This window comes from Calliphora vicina, chromosome 1 (genome assembly GCF_958450345.1).
Source record: "Calliphora vicina chromosome 1, idCalVici1.1, whole genome shotgun sequence".
NCBI classification, from domain to species: Eukaryota; Metazoa; Arthropoda; class Insecta; order Diptera; family Calliphoridae; genus Calliphora; species Calliphora vicina.
This window is the reverse complement of record NC_088780.1, coordinates 112,534,528-112,547,994: the sequence shown is the minus strand read 5'-3', so window position 1 is coordinate 112,547,994 and position 13,467 is coordinate 112,534,528.

Here is a 13,467-nt window from a genome sequence, read left to right as displayed (position 1 = left end):
GTTTTTATATAAAAAATGGATTTTTGGTCAGAAATATGAGTGATCATTGATCCAGCTCCTTTTCTTGATTAAACGCTCATTGGCCAAGTTATTAGCAAATTTAAATATTTTGAGTTTTTATTAAAAAATCGAATTTTGGTCAGAAATATGAGTGATCACAGATCGAGCTCTTTTTTTTGATTAAACGTTTATTGGCCAAGTTATTAACGAATTTAGATATTTTAAGTTTTTATATAAAAAATCGATTTTTGGTCAGAAATATGAGTGATCACAGATCGATCCCCTTTCCTTGATTAAACGTTTATTGGCCAAGTTATTAGCGAATTTTGATATTTTGAGTTTTTATATAAAAAATCGAATTTTAGTCAGAAATATGAGTGATCATATCGATTTAAGCTATTGTAAGTTTTTATATAAGTAATCGAATTTTGGTCTACAAGATGATTGATCAAAGACCGATGTATTTTGCAGATGTATTTAATAAGTGGGCGTATGGGACGTGGACAATTTTTATTTATGTAAAAACTTTTGCGGACTATGTATTGGGAACATTAAAAAAAAATTAGTTAAAACGATGACCTGCGATTTTAGATATATCGAAAAAAAATAGGCGTTATCAATATTTCTTTCAGTAAAATTTTAAATTGGATTGCTATGGATTACCCTTGCCACTCATGGCGAAAGGTATAAAAAAGTCAGAAAAGTTTTTGAATTTGGAAAAAAAAATTTAAAAATTTTGTATTTTTTTAAATTTTTTGATGTAGACTGAGAAATTTTAAATAAAAGTAGAACCGAAATCAGTAGTTTACACTACCAATAATGGGAAATATATACGGTCAGAAACATCAGCAATAGAAGAGTTGCCAAGGTATGCTAGAGAAAACATTATGAATCTATCTTGCTTCTGGTCCCATACGTTATGCTATTTCTAGACCAGAAACACGATATTACCATCGAAACGTAAGCATGGTGAAGTTTTGGAGTCTTTATAGCATGATCGCAATGGCCAGTTATTGCTCAAATCAAAAATGAGTTTGACAAAAAGTGTGAACGAAATAATAGGTAGTGATAAGTTGGCGTCTTTCACATATTTTTGGAACCATTGAAAAGCAAATTTTCAAGGCATTGTATAGAGGGTTGAAATGTACCAAAAGTGGCGATTAATTCAAAAGCTGAACTTTATCTGCCACAGTCATGTTTGATATGGGGTAAAAGTGCATTAAATTCTACATCACTAACTGCTAAAATTACAGAGTAACTTACTTTACTGGCAGTGTAATTTTTAAAAATGTTGCGAGCTGTGGTTGAAATTAAAAATTGTGATATTTCGAGAGCTTATATTTTTTGTTTAGTCTGTTAAAAGTTGAAACATTAAAATGGAACCATCAACTTCAGGTATTTGAGTACATAAATAAATATTTTTTGTTTAGATAAATGTTTTGCAAATATTTTTTATGTTTTTTTTTTAAAGTGCGCCTATAAAGTTTAGTGAATATTTATTGTTTGGTCAATTATGCGGCTTCTGTGTAGATGATTATTCAATGTAATGTGTGAGTCTCTCACGAGCAGTATGCATGTATTCCATGAATACCATCTACATGAAGAAATTAATGAAACAAAGTTCTTAACACTTAAAAGACATGATTATCTCACGCCTGGTTCTTTTGGGGTATCATGGATGTAATCACCCCAACTTGAACCTAATCTCTGGCCAATTATAGCAGAACACAGCTATCATTTCCATTAAAAACCTCATTTATGTAGTACACGAATATCATATTCTGTCATTTTCCTTATGATCTCAGCAATTACGATTTTTTTTAAATCAATAATTTTAACTTTTCCATAGTAAATATGTATATCATTTTGATGATTTGTTCGCTTAGGAATTCATTTGAAATTCAGTTAAATCTTTGTTTTGTTCCTATTATTTCTTGCCACCCTATAAAAAATATAATTATTATTTCAACAGAATACAAATCGAATCGAATCAAATAAATATGTATGTATGATAAAGTGAGGTAAAAATTCTACAATAATAATTTAATTGGCTGTTTGAATTAAATGCGAATTTATTAAAACAATAATCAAACTAAAACCACAGCCAACGAAACGAAAACGTTTTTATTAAATAAAAGCGAAAAATTAGCGTTTAAATGCAATTTTATTAAGAAAAAAATACAACTTTAAAGCACAACAACACAATTATATATTTAAGTTCTTTTTTCTATAAGAAAAAAAAACTAAACAAAAAGCACCAAAGACAAAAAACGTTAAGATTAAAAATGTGTTGGACCGAAATCATCTCGAGCTAAAAACAAAAAAGCCAAAATGATGAAAAACGATTGATAGATATCAAATAAGTATGATTAGAATTAAATTTATTTTGTTCTTTATTTTTTTCATCAAATACACGCAAAAGTTAAGGAAAAAATAAAAGACACCAATGGTTCTACCACTTTTGTCTTGTGCTTCAGTTTGGTTTTTTTGTAGGGCCATTAGAAGACATTCTTTTGAATGGTTTTGTTGGACGTGTTGTTTGTGGTAAGTGTGTATGAAGTCGAAAAATGATTTTCGAAATTGTATTTGATACAATTTTGAATGATGCGTTTTTGTGGTCAATAATTTTGTGAGGGTGCCGCCAAATCATTTCTTGCTACTTTTTATTCTATATTTACTTCGTTGCCGTTTTTTGTTTGTTCGATTCCTGGATATTGGTCACAACACAATAAAAAAAATAAAAACAAATATTAAAAAACGAAACAAATTCCTAAAATACCCTACTTAGAACAAAACTGATGTATAAATTGATTGGTTCAGGTGGTAGTATGGTACATACAGAGATTATTTTTAAGTAGAATAGTAATGACTTGTTAGAGATGAGATCCAGATTAGTGAATATAGTAGTATATTCAACAAGGTCCATATTCAATATACCTCATATATGCATATATGAATGTCTGTCGTATATATGGCATATTAATGCAGTTCCTGGAACTTGAAATATTTCTCGGATTATGATTTGCAAGCATGGTGCGTTTCCCATTCCCAGCCCTCTGAAAATTAAATAATTACAATCTAAATTTCAAACAACAATCCATTCATTTCACCATTACTAGTTGCATGATGATGTCTGAAACGTATAAGGAGCAAGATCCATGAAGGTCCGAATATTTATATTTTACAGCTAGTTTTATGCAAGTACGGGACTAGATGGAGAATAGTGTTCAAATCCTTTGAAGGACAAGTTCCAAATGCCATATTTCCTACTATAGCAATGATCCATACAATGCAATGGGTGGCCCCAAAAATAAAAGTTAAATTGATTTTAAGATACCGTTTCTCAAAACGTTTGACCTCAGTTCAGCATTTGGTGAGCTGTATCAGTAAATAAGAAGGTATTTTTTAAGGTTTTTATTATTTATTCATATTTCTCGTAAAGGACTCATATGAAATATTGGTATCATGTGAAAGTCATTTGAAAGGCGCTTAGGTAGGTCCAAAAATATTTGTTTAAATTGTGTATGTTTTGCAACAATTTTGACTCATAATTATTTAAAATAATTTGTTTAAGTTAACAGATTATTATCCTCATAGAATTTCAACGAAACGGTTTCTTCCGTTTGTCGAAATTCAATATAGTTCGAATTTTATTTAAATTTAATTTGCGTAATAATCTATATATATATGTATATAAAAATGGATGTTTGTATGTATGTGGGTATGTGGGTATGTATGTATGTTCCGAATGAACTCAAAAACGTCTGGACCGATTTTGATGAAATTTTCAGGGAATCTTCAGAATAGCCTAGCGGGTAACACTGTGGGCGGAGGGGCGTGGCAAAACCTAATTTTTACATTATACCGCTAATGCCATCTATATGTATGAAAAACGGCTGGACCGATTTTGACGAAATTTTCAGGAAATCTTCAGAATAGCCCAGCTGTATAGTCAGATTTTTGTTATTCGGTCTGTGGGCGTAGGGGCGTGCAAAAATCCAATTTTTACATTATACCGCTAATGCCCTATATTCCATAAAAATGTATGTTCCGTATAGACTTAAAAAAAGGCTGGACCGATTTTGATGAAATTTTCACGGAATCTTCAGAAAAGTCTTTTGGGTAACAGTGTAAAGTCAGATTTTTTGATTTTCGGTATGTGATAGACAATTTTGTTTACTCTTGCATATTAGGTGCATGAATAAGAAATTTCCATACTGAATTTTTGAATTCATTGGAACCAGCCGAAATGCCACTACATGTATTAACATTGAAGGTTGGTTCACCGACATTGTCCGACACTGTATATTAAAATCGAGATCTAGATGCAATATAAAACAGATGTTTTCTAAAGGCCAGCAACGCGGACCGGGTTCAGATAGTACTAGTTAAAATTACATCTGTAGCGAATGTTTTATTTAATGTATAACCTAAGGAAATTATTAAGTGTTATACACCAATGGAAAGCTTATGAAATTACGCTTATTTGGATGTTCATATTGTTATCGTATCGAACATATAGCTATAGGTTGCGAAAATAGGTTTCGAAAATTTCAAACAAAATTCGAACTAAATGGAATTTTGAAAAACTGAAAAATATGTTTCTGTGAATTTAGATGAGTTATATAATATATACATTTAATGTAATTACTTTAAATAATTCTACGTCAAAATTAAAAAAAACTTTAAATTTTTACCACAAAATTATATTATTAAGAGATTTGGACGAGTATTCTGATGTGAGTTTGAAAGTGCTTTTCACATGATACTAATATTTCATATGTTTTCATTGCGAGAAATATGAAAAAACATTAAATCCTTGAAAAAGGACATTGCAAGAGAAGTTGGGATTTTGATACGGAAAACAAAGATTAATATATATATAAACACTATAGCGTTTTATCTTGTCGGTTTTACTCATTTCATATACATATGTATGTATTATTTCCCTTTATAACATACTTTTTTAAGCTAGACTTTTCCTTCTTCTTATTCTTTTAGTATGGCAACTGCTTTAGAACAAAACTAAAGTTCTAAAATCAACAACAACCAATAAAAAGTTCAAGGATATTTACCATTGTTCAATTGGTTGGTCTAGAGCCAAGTTCACTCAACTTAAAAATTCTGGAAAACCGAAAACCAAAAAAAATATACAATTTTTCGAGCGGAAATATCAAATGAGTTTAAACGATTCATAATAATTATAAACTACAACTAAAAGAAATTAATATGTCTGACAACAAACACATTTAAGAATTATACAAAAGAAAAAACACATAAATATTTCTTTAAAAAAAAAAACACAATTGGCATGCGCCATTCTTTTTAAAGTTGTACAAAAATAATGCCTTTTTTCACTTACAGCTGCCTAACAACTAATAACTCGAATTACTAACAAATTGCTTAAAACCCTTTTTTATTATAAAAAAAAATAGGTTGAAATAGGTGAATGTCAATCTTACATACATTTTTTTATAGTAAAAGAAAGTGAGATATTTGTTTAACAGATGTCAATTTTAAATCAATATTACACAATTTTGCAATATAATACAACATCAACCCTTTTACGAAAATCAAAGGTTATTTGTTTAGGGAATTATAAAAAAGATTTTTGAAATGAGGGCGTCATTTAAAATACAAGGTGTTGAAAAAGTGTGCTATTTTTGCACTCTTAAACATGTTTTAATTTGATTGTAAATATTTCCTAGTTCTTTTGTCATTCTTTCTTATACTTCTTTGAAACTCTATATTTTTCTTAAGGTTATTTCTTATCACACATTTGATCTACTAACAAGATCTTTACACATTTTTTTTTTTTTTTTAAATACTTAAATTGTAAAATATTTGAATTTCACTTTTAGAAATGTGTAAGTGGTTTTCTTACTCTTACTTTTGTTTCATCTATTTATCACACAGCAAGGATTCATTATAATTCACAAAAATAAATGAGTAGTTTAGGCTATAATTCTATTTAGGTACATACATGTGCAAATATTTCAAGGTCATTCTTTTCTTTTACAAACTGTATAATAATTACCCATAAAATTCTATGACAGCTTGTCTTTATGCAATAATTATTATCGTATTAGCTTATTTTTAACGGTACTTGTATATTTATAGTTTGTCACACCAGGATCCATTCAATATTTTATAGATAAGAAAATCACTTTTAATTTTCTTAAATACCATAAATTTTAAGGTGAAAGTAGAATGAACAAATCATTGCCAGTAAGTAGAGTATTCAAAAAATCAAGTTTTTTAGAAAACCGGTTTTAGCTGAAATTATTCATTATTTGCTGTATTATTTCAGTTTTTCGTTGTTTTTATGAGAAAAATTTCAATTAAAACTAATGTGTGATATATTTTTAAAAAGAATTAACAAAAAAAAATATATAAAAAACCATATTAATCAAAATAATTGTATAATTAGCAATTAAACTGTTGGCAAAAGAACATTAAATCGACTCCAGATGGGCCAAATGTGCAAAAATAATTTCAAATAGAAAGGATATTTAAATACATATTCATAATAAAATTACTTTCAAAATTAAAATACTTTATGTCATAAGCAGTTGGAATCGATCTTGAAACCGATTTTTTTTATTTTTTTCAAACAGACTGTTTGGTTACATATTTGTTAGTTTTTGCAGCATAAATTAATAAGTGTGAGATTTTCGTTCCAAAAATAAGAAAATGTGTATTGTGTTATTGGGGTAAGAGTGTTATATTCGGATATGCTGAATCTTGTATACCCTCCATCAATATGTGACAATAAAATATTTTTCTGATATAGGGGTAGGGTCAATTATGGCTCGATCCTCAAAAAAGTTGGTAGAAAGATATAGGTTCATATAAAACTTGTTTATGTCCACAGAAAAAATTATATTTCAATTCTATTTCATAATTAAATCAAGTATTCACTTGCTCAAAAACAAAATTTCTTGATATTTTCTATTGAATTTTGAGTTTTGAATTTGATTATTTTGACAATTGAATATACAATTTTCGTTATTGATTGAATTTCAAATACAAAAATAATCTATTCAATCATTTTTGTACTTGAAATTCAACCAATAACGAAAATTGTACATTCAATAGTCAAAATAATCAAATTCAATAGAAAATATCAAGAAATTTTGTTTTTGAGCAAGTGAATACTTGATTTAATTATGAAATAATTGAAAACAGTTCAATATGGGATAAATGTTTGAATTGAAACGGATTAATAAATAGTTTTTTCTGTGACCAATTTCATCACGATAGCAACACGGTGCTATGATGGAAAAAAAATTGGAAAACGACCCAGCGTGGGTTATAAGCCTTTCAGAAACACCCTCAAATTCAGAAGTTATTATAAAAAAACCGTTTTCAGTGATGTTCGTCAACTTATCGACATGTAACTCAGTCAGTTTTTGTCCCATTTTAAAATTTTTAACGTGTTTGGAAAGAAACCTGATTATGCTTTAAAATGACAAAACAAAATTTATAAACTTTTTTGATTATAGTCCCTTTTCATTGCTTATTTTGAAATAAAGGCTTATAAAAATTTATACCAACGTATAAAGGAAATTTAGTTCTTAACAAAACGTGGTTTTAATTATTCAAATCGAATGAAAATTGTAAAAGTATGAATAGAAAAAAAATATAAGTTTTACAAATATGTATAAACTTATTTTAACAAGTAATGTCTCATTTTTGTCTATATAAAAATGTCTTTAAAACACTGTGCAAAAAAATAGGGTTTCATAGAAAACAATTAAAATAACTATTGTTGAATTTGAAAAATTGCGAAATAAAACTTATAAAAGCTTACACAATTTCTTGGAATATACATTTTATGTATAATTGTTGAACATTTTGAAATCTTTCTATAAATGTGAAAGTAAGAGGTACTAATGTACTACGACCTACCCTAAAACTGTTTTTTTTTCAAAATAACTCAAAATTGTTTAAAAAAAAATCTTGTAAGTTATTGTCTAAGAGCATTCTTATTGTCAGAGTTATATTGTGGAATTTTATTGGGATCATTTTTGTGGAAGATCTTAACCCTCTAACTACTTTCTTTTGGGGTCAATTATACCCTTTTTTGAGAACATAATAAAAAGTTCTTTCAAAAAGGACATTTAAGGATTAAAATATTCTACGAAAATGTTTGCCGGAAAATTTCAATGGTGGTAACATCACCTAAGATACCAAAGTTGTAAATAAAGCTCTTTACACTTAATTAGCCACTTGACTCTCACATTCACTGTTACCAGATGGTATAAAATCGTCAAAATCGGCAAAATATTTTTGAAATCGTCAAAAAATTGGAAAATATTAAAATACATACTTTTTTCTTGCGAAATTTTAGAAAAAACTAACAATCCAATAAATAATTCACATATTAAAAGAATTAATGTTATATAATAAGAATTATTTAATATTTGTATACACAAATTAAATACTAGTTTATCATACCGTTATTATTTTCCACATTTTTCATTTACGATCCTTATAAATAGAGTATTCGATATTTCGATGTTCGTCTGTCTGTTGAAATAAACTTTCCGAAGGCTCTCAATAACTTACAAACATGAATGGCACAACAGGTATGGTTCTGGTTCGGTTGCTAATTAAAATGTGGAAGATCGGCTTATAAAAGGCTGAAAGATTTGCAAAAAGCTACGACTTACATATGTATATCGCGAATACTAAGTCATGTACAAAAACAATTTAGAAACGTTTAGGACCTATACGAAATTCGGACCAACAATGTTTCAATTTCGGGAAAATCAAGTATCAGACTTAATTAACTTTAATAATTCTTTAGTATAGGCTTATCGAAATCTTTTAAGTAGCTGTTATACACATTGGCGGACGACTAAAATTAAAAATTTCACAAATTTTTTCAAAAATCTTAACAAACATTTTACATTTTGATTCATTAAAGTATTAAAATCATGTAATTTAAGCTTTTTAAATTTGGATTCTGTTTTTATATATATAATCTTCATTCTTACAAAAACAATTACGGTTCAATTTGTATTCATTCTATTTTTTAATTCAAATATTTGGGGTATTCACACGGTCTACTATTTTGTCATATTGTCATAATGTCCTAATATATTATGATAGTTTTAACAAATTTTTGTTGTGTTTCAAACAAAAAAGTTCTAAACTAATAACACTATTTGAACTATGTTTATTGGTTTGTCAAAAAATAATACTTTTTTTTGTTTAAAACACTACAATAATTATTATAATATATTAGGACATTATGACAGTCATATTGCAGACCATGTGAATACCCCAATTATATGAAACCTTGATTTAAATATAAACTTTTCATAAAATCATAATTTTGAGTACTAAAATCGGCAAATCGCACTTTGCCATTTTTCCGATCAAAAATCGCCAAAATGCCGATAAATCGGCAAATCTGGCAACAGTGCTCGCATTGTTTAAAATAATCGCCAAAAATCAAAGTATGTCCGAATGAGCTGAAATTTAAAATATCTGGATTTGCTCAGGGAGTTCTTCACCGATCTTGTTGAAAAATTGTGTCTGAACTACTATCCAATAGAACTAACCTTGGTGCAAATTTTGATTCATCGATTTCAAAAGTTGGTTCACTTGACATGAAATCCCCCATATTTAAGTAACACTTCATTCTACACGAGCCATTTTTGTATTATACATATTTTAACCAGTTCAATTAAAAATTTAATTTTATTACCATTCAACTTCATAAAAGTGAATTGAACCGAAGAACAAAAAGAAAACTCCTGATTGCTGACGTCAATTAAAAAAATACAAGTTCTATTTTTGTTATACTTTAAACAATTTGTATATTGTTCTTGAATATGAATTAATAAAAACAGAAAAAAGTTCAGTTTTGTTCAGAGTTGGCAACCGAAAAGAATTATTATTGTATTTATATCATTCTATGAACAAAAAATATTTCAAATTAGATTAGATTCACCACTAGGTGGACTAATAAGTACTATGAAATTATACTGTAAAGTATTGCTAAAATTGGGCAACATTTGACCCTAGTCCCCCTCAGAAAATGTCTTGAACATTCATAATTGTCTTATAATAATCAATATCGGATGAAATTGGACCATAAATGATTCAAGTCCCCATAGAAGACCAAATCTATATATTGATGGTAGGTATACAAGATTCGGCACAGCCGAATATAACACTATTACTTGTTTGTTCTAAAATTTTAAATTTTCGATTTAGATTTCAATAACAAAAATCTGTATAATACATCGTTAGCTTAAATATATTGTTGATGTAGACTTGGATTTCGGTTTCGGCTTAATATCGTGGCTTAAAACCGACAATTATTCTTCGGTTTTAAGCCATGATATTAAGGCGAAACCGAAATCCAAGTCTACATCTACAATATATTTAAACTAACGATGTATTATACAGATTTTTTTTATTGAAATCTAAGTGAAATCATAAAGGTCATATGTATAAAAACGAAATGACAACTGCGTCACAAATAAATAAGTAAAATGTGTAGAATAGAAATAAACATCTTATTATTAATTTTAAGCGACATTAGTTTTCTTATCTTTGCGTTTTGCATTAAATTTACATTGTAAAAACACAACTATTTTTAATATTTTTAATTTGTACTACATTGAAAGAAGTATATTAAATTGTTTCAAATTATGGTAACGAAAGGATTTAAAGAAGTTGTATATAAAAATCTCCAGCTATATTTATGTGTATAAATAATAAAGCAAAGCCAACTAATGGATCGATCCTTTGTAAGACAATGATAATTGAATAGTATACATTACACATCTAAAGTAATCTAGCATAGTGAAAATTATCACTTTAGTATCCCTAAGTAATCAAGAGTGTAGTTTGTTTAATTAAATCAAAGCAGTGGTGTATATAAATGGTACGTTTCTAGTTCGGAGAGAGTTTTTTGGCTTGCACTCAGGGATGACATGAAAGACTTCAGCAGGAAGCTTATTTGACATACGGACAATACGGCTAATGAACGAATTTTCCCAGTACTGTGTTGTGCGATCCACTGTTCAGTCGACGACGAATTGAGCTCTTGCCGATAAACGTGTATAGCGTAAAAAACTAAAAGTTTTGGGAATAAGTTCCCTAATCTCAGCAGAGAACATTGCTTTGTAGTATCGGTAGAACAGTGAAACACAATTGCGACAATGTAACAGTCTGTCAATATAGCTGAATACCCTACTGTTACCGAAAATCACCTTCCGAAACACCGTAACTGAAAATGAGAAAAGTCTATAAATGTATAGACTTTACACACACAGCGCCACTTGTTTAAGATTTACTCGTTATAATGGATTTGATCCAAAATTCAGTAACACTACGGACTTAAGAAGATTCGAACCAAGAATTATTTTCATTCTTAAAATTGGAAAGATAAGGATATATTGGTTGAGGAATACATCAGAAATGTTTTTGTAACCACCAAGCCGTTTTACAAGTAGTCAATGTATCCCTTATAGAAATTAATTTTCACTAAATTCTGATCATTTGGCTGACTCCAATTTATCAATTGTGGGTCATTTGACACGTGCTCTTTGTAGTACAGACAGAAGCCTATTGCTTGCTTTATACATCCCATGTAATGTAGCGTGAAGTCAATTGTCACTTAAGTGTCTCTAAGTAATCTAGAGTGTAGTCACTTAAACGTACTGCACTTTAGAAAGTTATTTAACCCACCAGAAGTAATATATTGGAGAGTCAATTGTCACTTTGTAATCTGCAGTGTAGTATGCTTAAACATTGTATTTTCAGTCCACTTCATACTTTAGAGCAATGGTAGGCGTTCATATTGTTCAGGTTACGATGATTTTCGTCAAACAACCCGAATGTGAACAAAAGAGCGTAATATAGCGTAAAAATACACACAATTCATTCAGTTTCTTGATGTTGTTGTGGATATTTTACTTTTTACCCAAAAGAGTCTAAAGTTTAGACTCTAAAGTAGAGAGAGTAATTTTATTTACACTCAGCAATCTAGAGTCCGTCAATCTTACTTATTAACAAACAATATGTGATGTAATATATGTAGTAAACCCACAAACATGGGCCAAGTGTGATGAGAGTCATGAGCATATAGTAAGTCGAAGTCGAAGAGATAGTTCGAGGATAATAGCATTGTTAACGGTTGATTGGATACTCGATAAATAAAGGAATCGACTCGTTAACGCATCAATGCAGCTTCAGCTGTTTGGACTGGGACAAATATAAACTGCTCTATTGGACGATCTAACTACTATATATGAAATTGGACTAGGTAATCTTATTTTAATGTATGTAGTCGTTAGTATCCACTCTAGGTCCAATTCTCGAGTGTCTACTATAAACGAGCAGCATTCTAAATGAACACAAACCATAGAAATATATACATACAACTGAAGCGGCACCACTAGTTCCAAAGAAAATTTATGAAGAAATTATAAGTCTGTTCGTTTACTGGCTAGTTTTACTATTTTCCAATATGTTGTTAACTTTTTGTATTGAAAATTCCCAAATCTAGTAAAAATAGTAAATATTAACAAGCAAACGAACCGACTGAATGATTACTTAAAGACTACTAAATATCTTAAGAAAATACAGCCTTTATGTAATGTATTTTCTAATACAAAGCGTAGTAGTAATAATATTAAACTCATGTAGGAGTTTTTATAATTCATCTATTATTTATGTACTTAAAATACGCGTTTTTCTACAATATTCCTTACAGCTACAATTCTATTTATTAGCAATTAGTAATTTTTATACCCACCTCAAAAGAGGGGTATACTGATTTTGTCATTCCGTTTGTAACATAACGAATTGTTGGTCATAGAACAAAAAGCTATATATATTTTTTGTCCTATAAAATTCTAAAATTATCTAGATATGTCCGTCTGTCCGTCTGTTGTTGCCGACATTTTCCTTAAATATTTTTCGTTGATCAGAAATGTTTGGTATTGAAAATAGGCAAAGTCGGTTAATAGTTGTGGACTGCAGTGTGAGACACCTCCTAAAAAGTTAATATTTTTCGAAAATATTTTGCTATTTTCTTTGAACATATTGCAGATAATACCTTAAAATGTCGCACTCATTGTTGTAGCTCTGTTGAAAATGGTAAGAATCGGTTCATGATTTCTTACAGCCCCCATACAAATTTCTTCCCGGGATATGGTTCTAAATACATACAAAATTCACAAAACAATATTTTGTTTAGATACGCTTAAATCTCTTACAAATATTGAAACACATTTACCTACGTAAATATCGATTTCGAAAAAAGATTTACACAGATAAGTAATATGTATGTAAAAATAAAACTGCTGAATTTTGTGAATATCGGTTGATATTTGATTATGGCCCCTAAATTAGGTCCTCTTCCAAAAATAACTTTAAATAAGCAAAATCTCAGTTTGAAATTCGACATCAATAATCTACATGTAAATATCGCAGTATCTA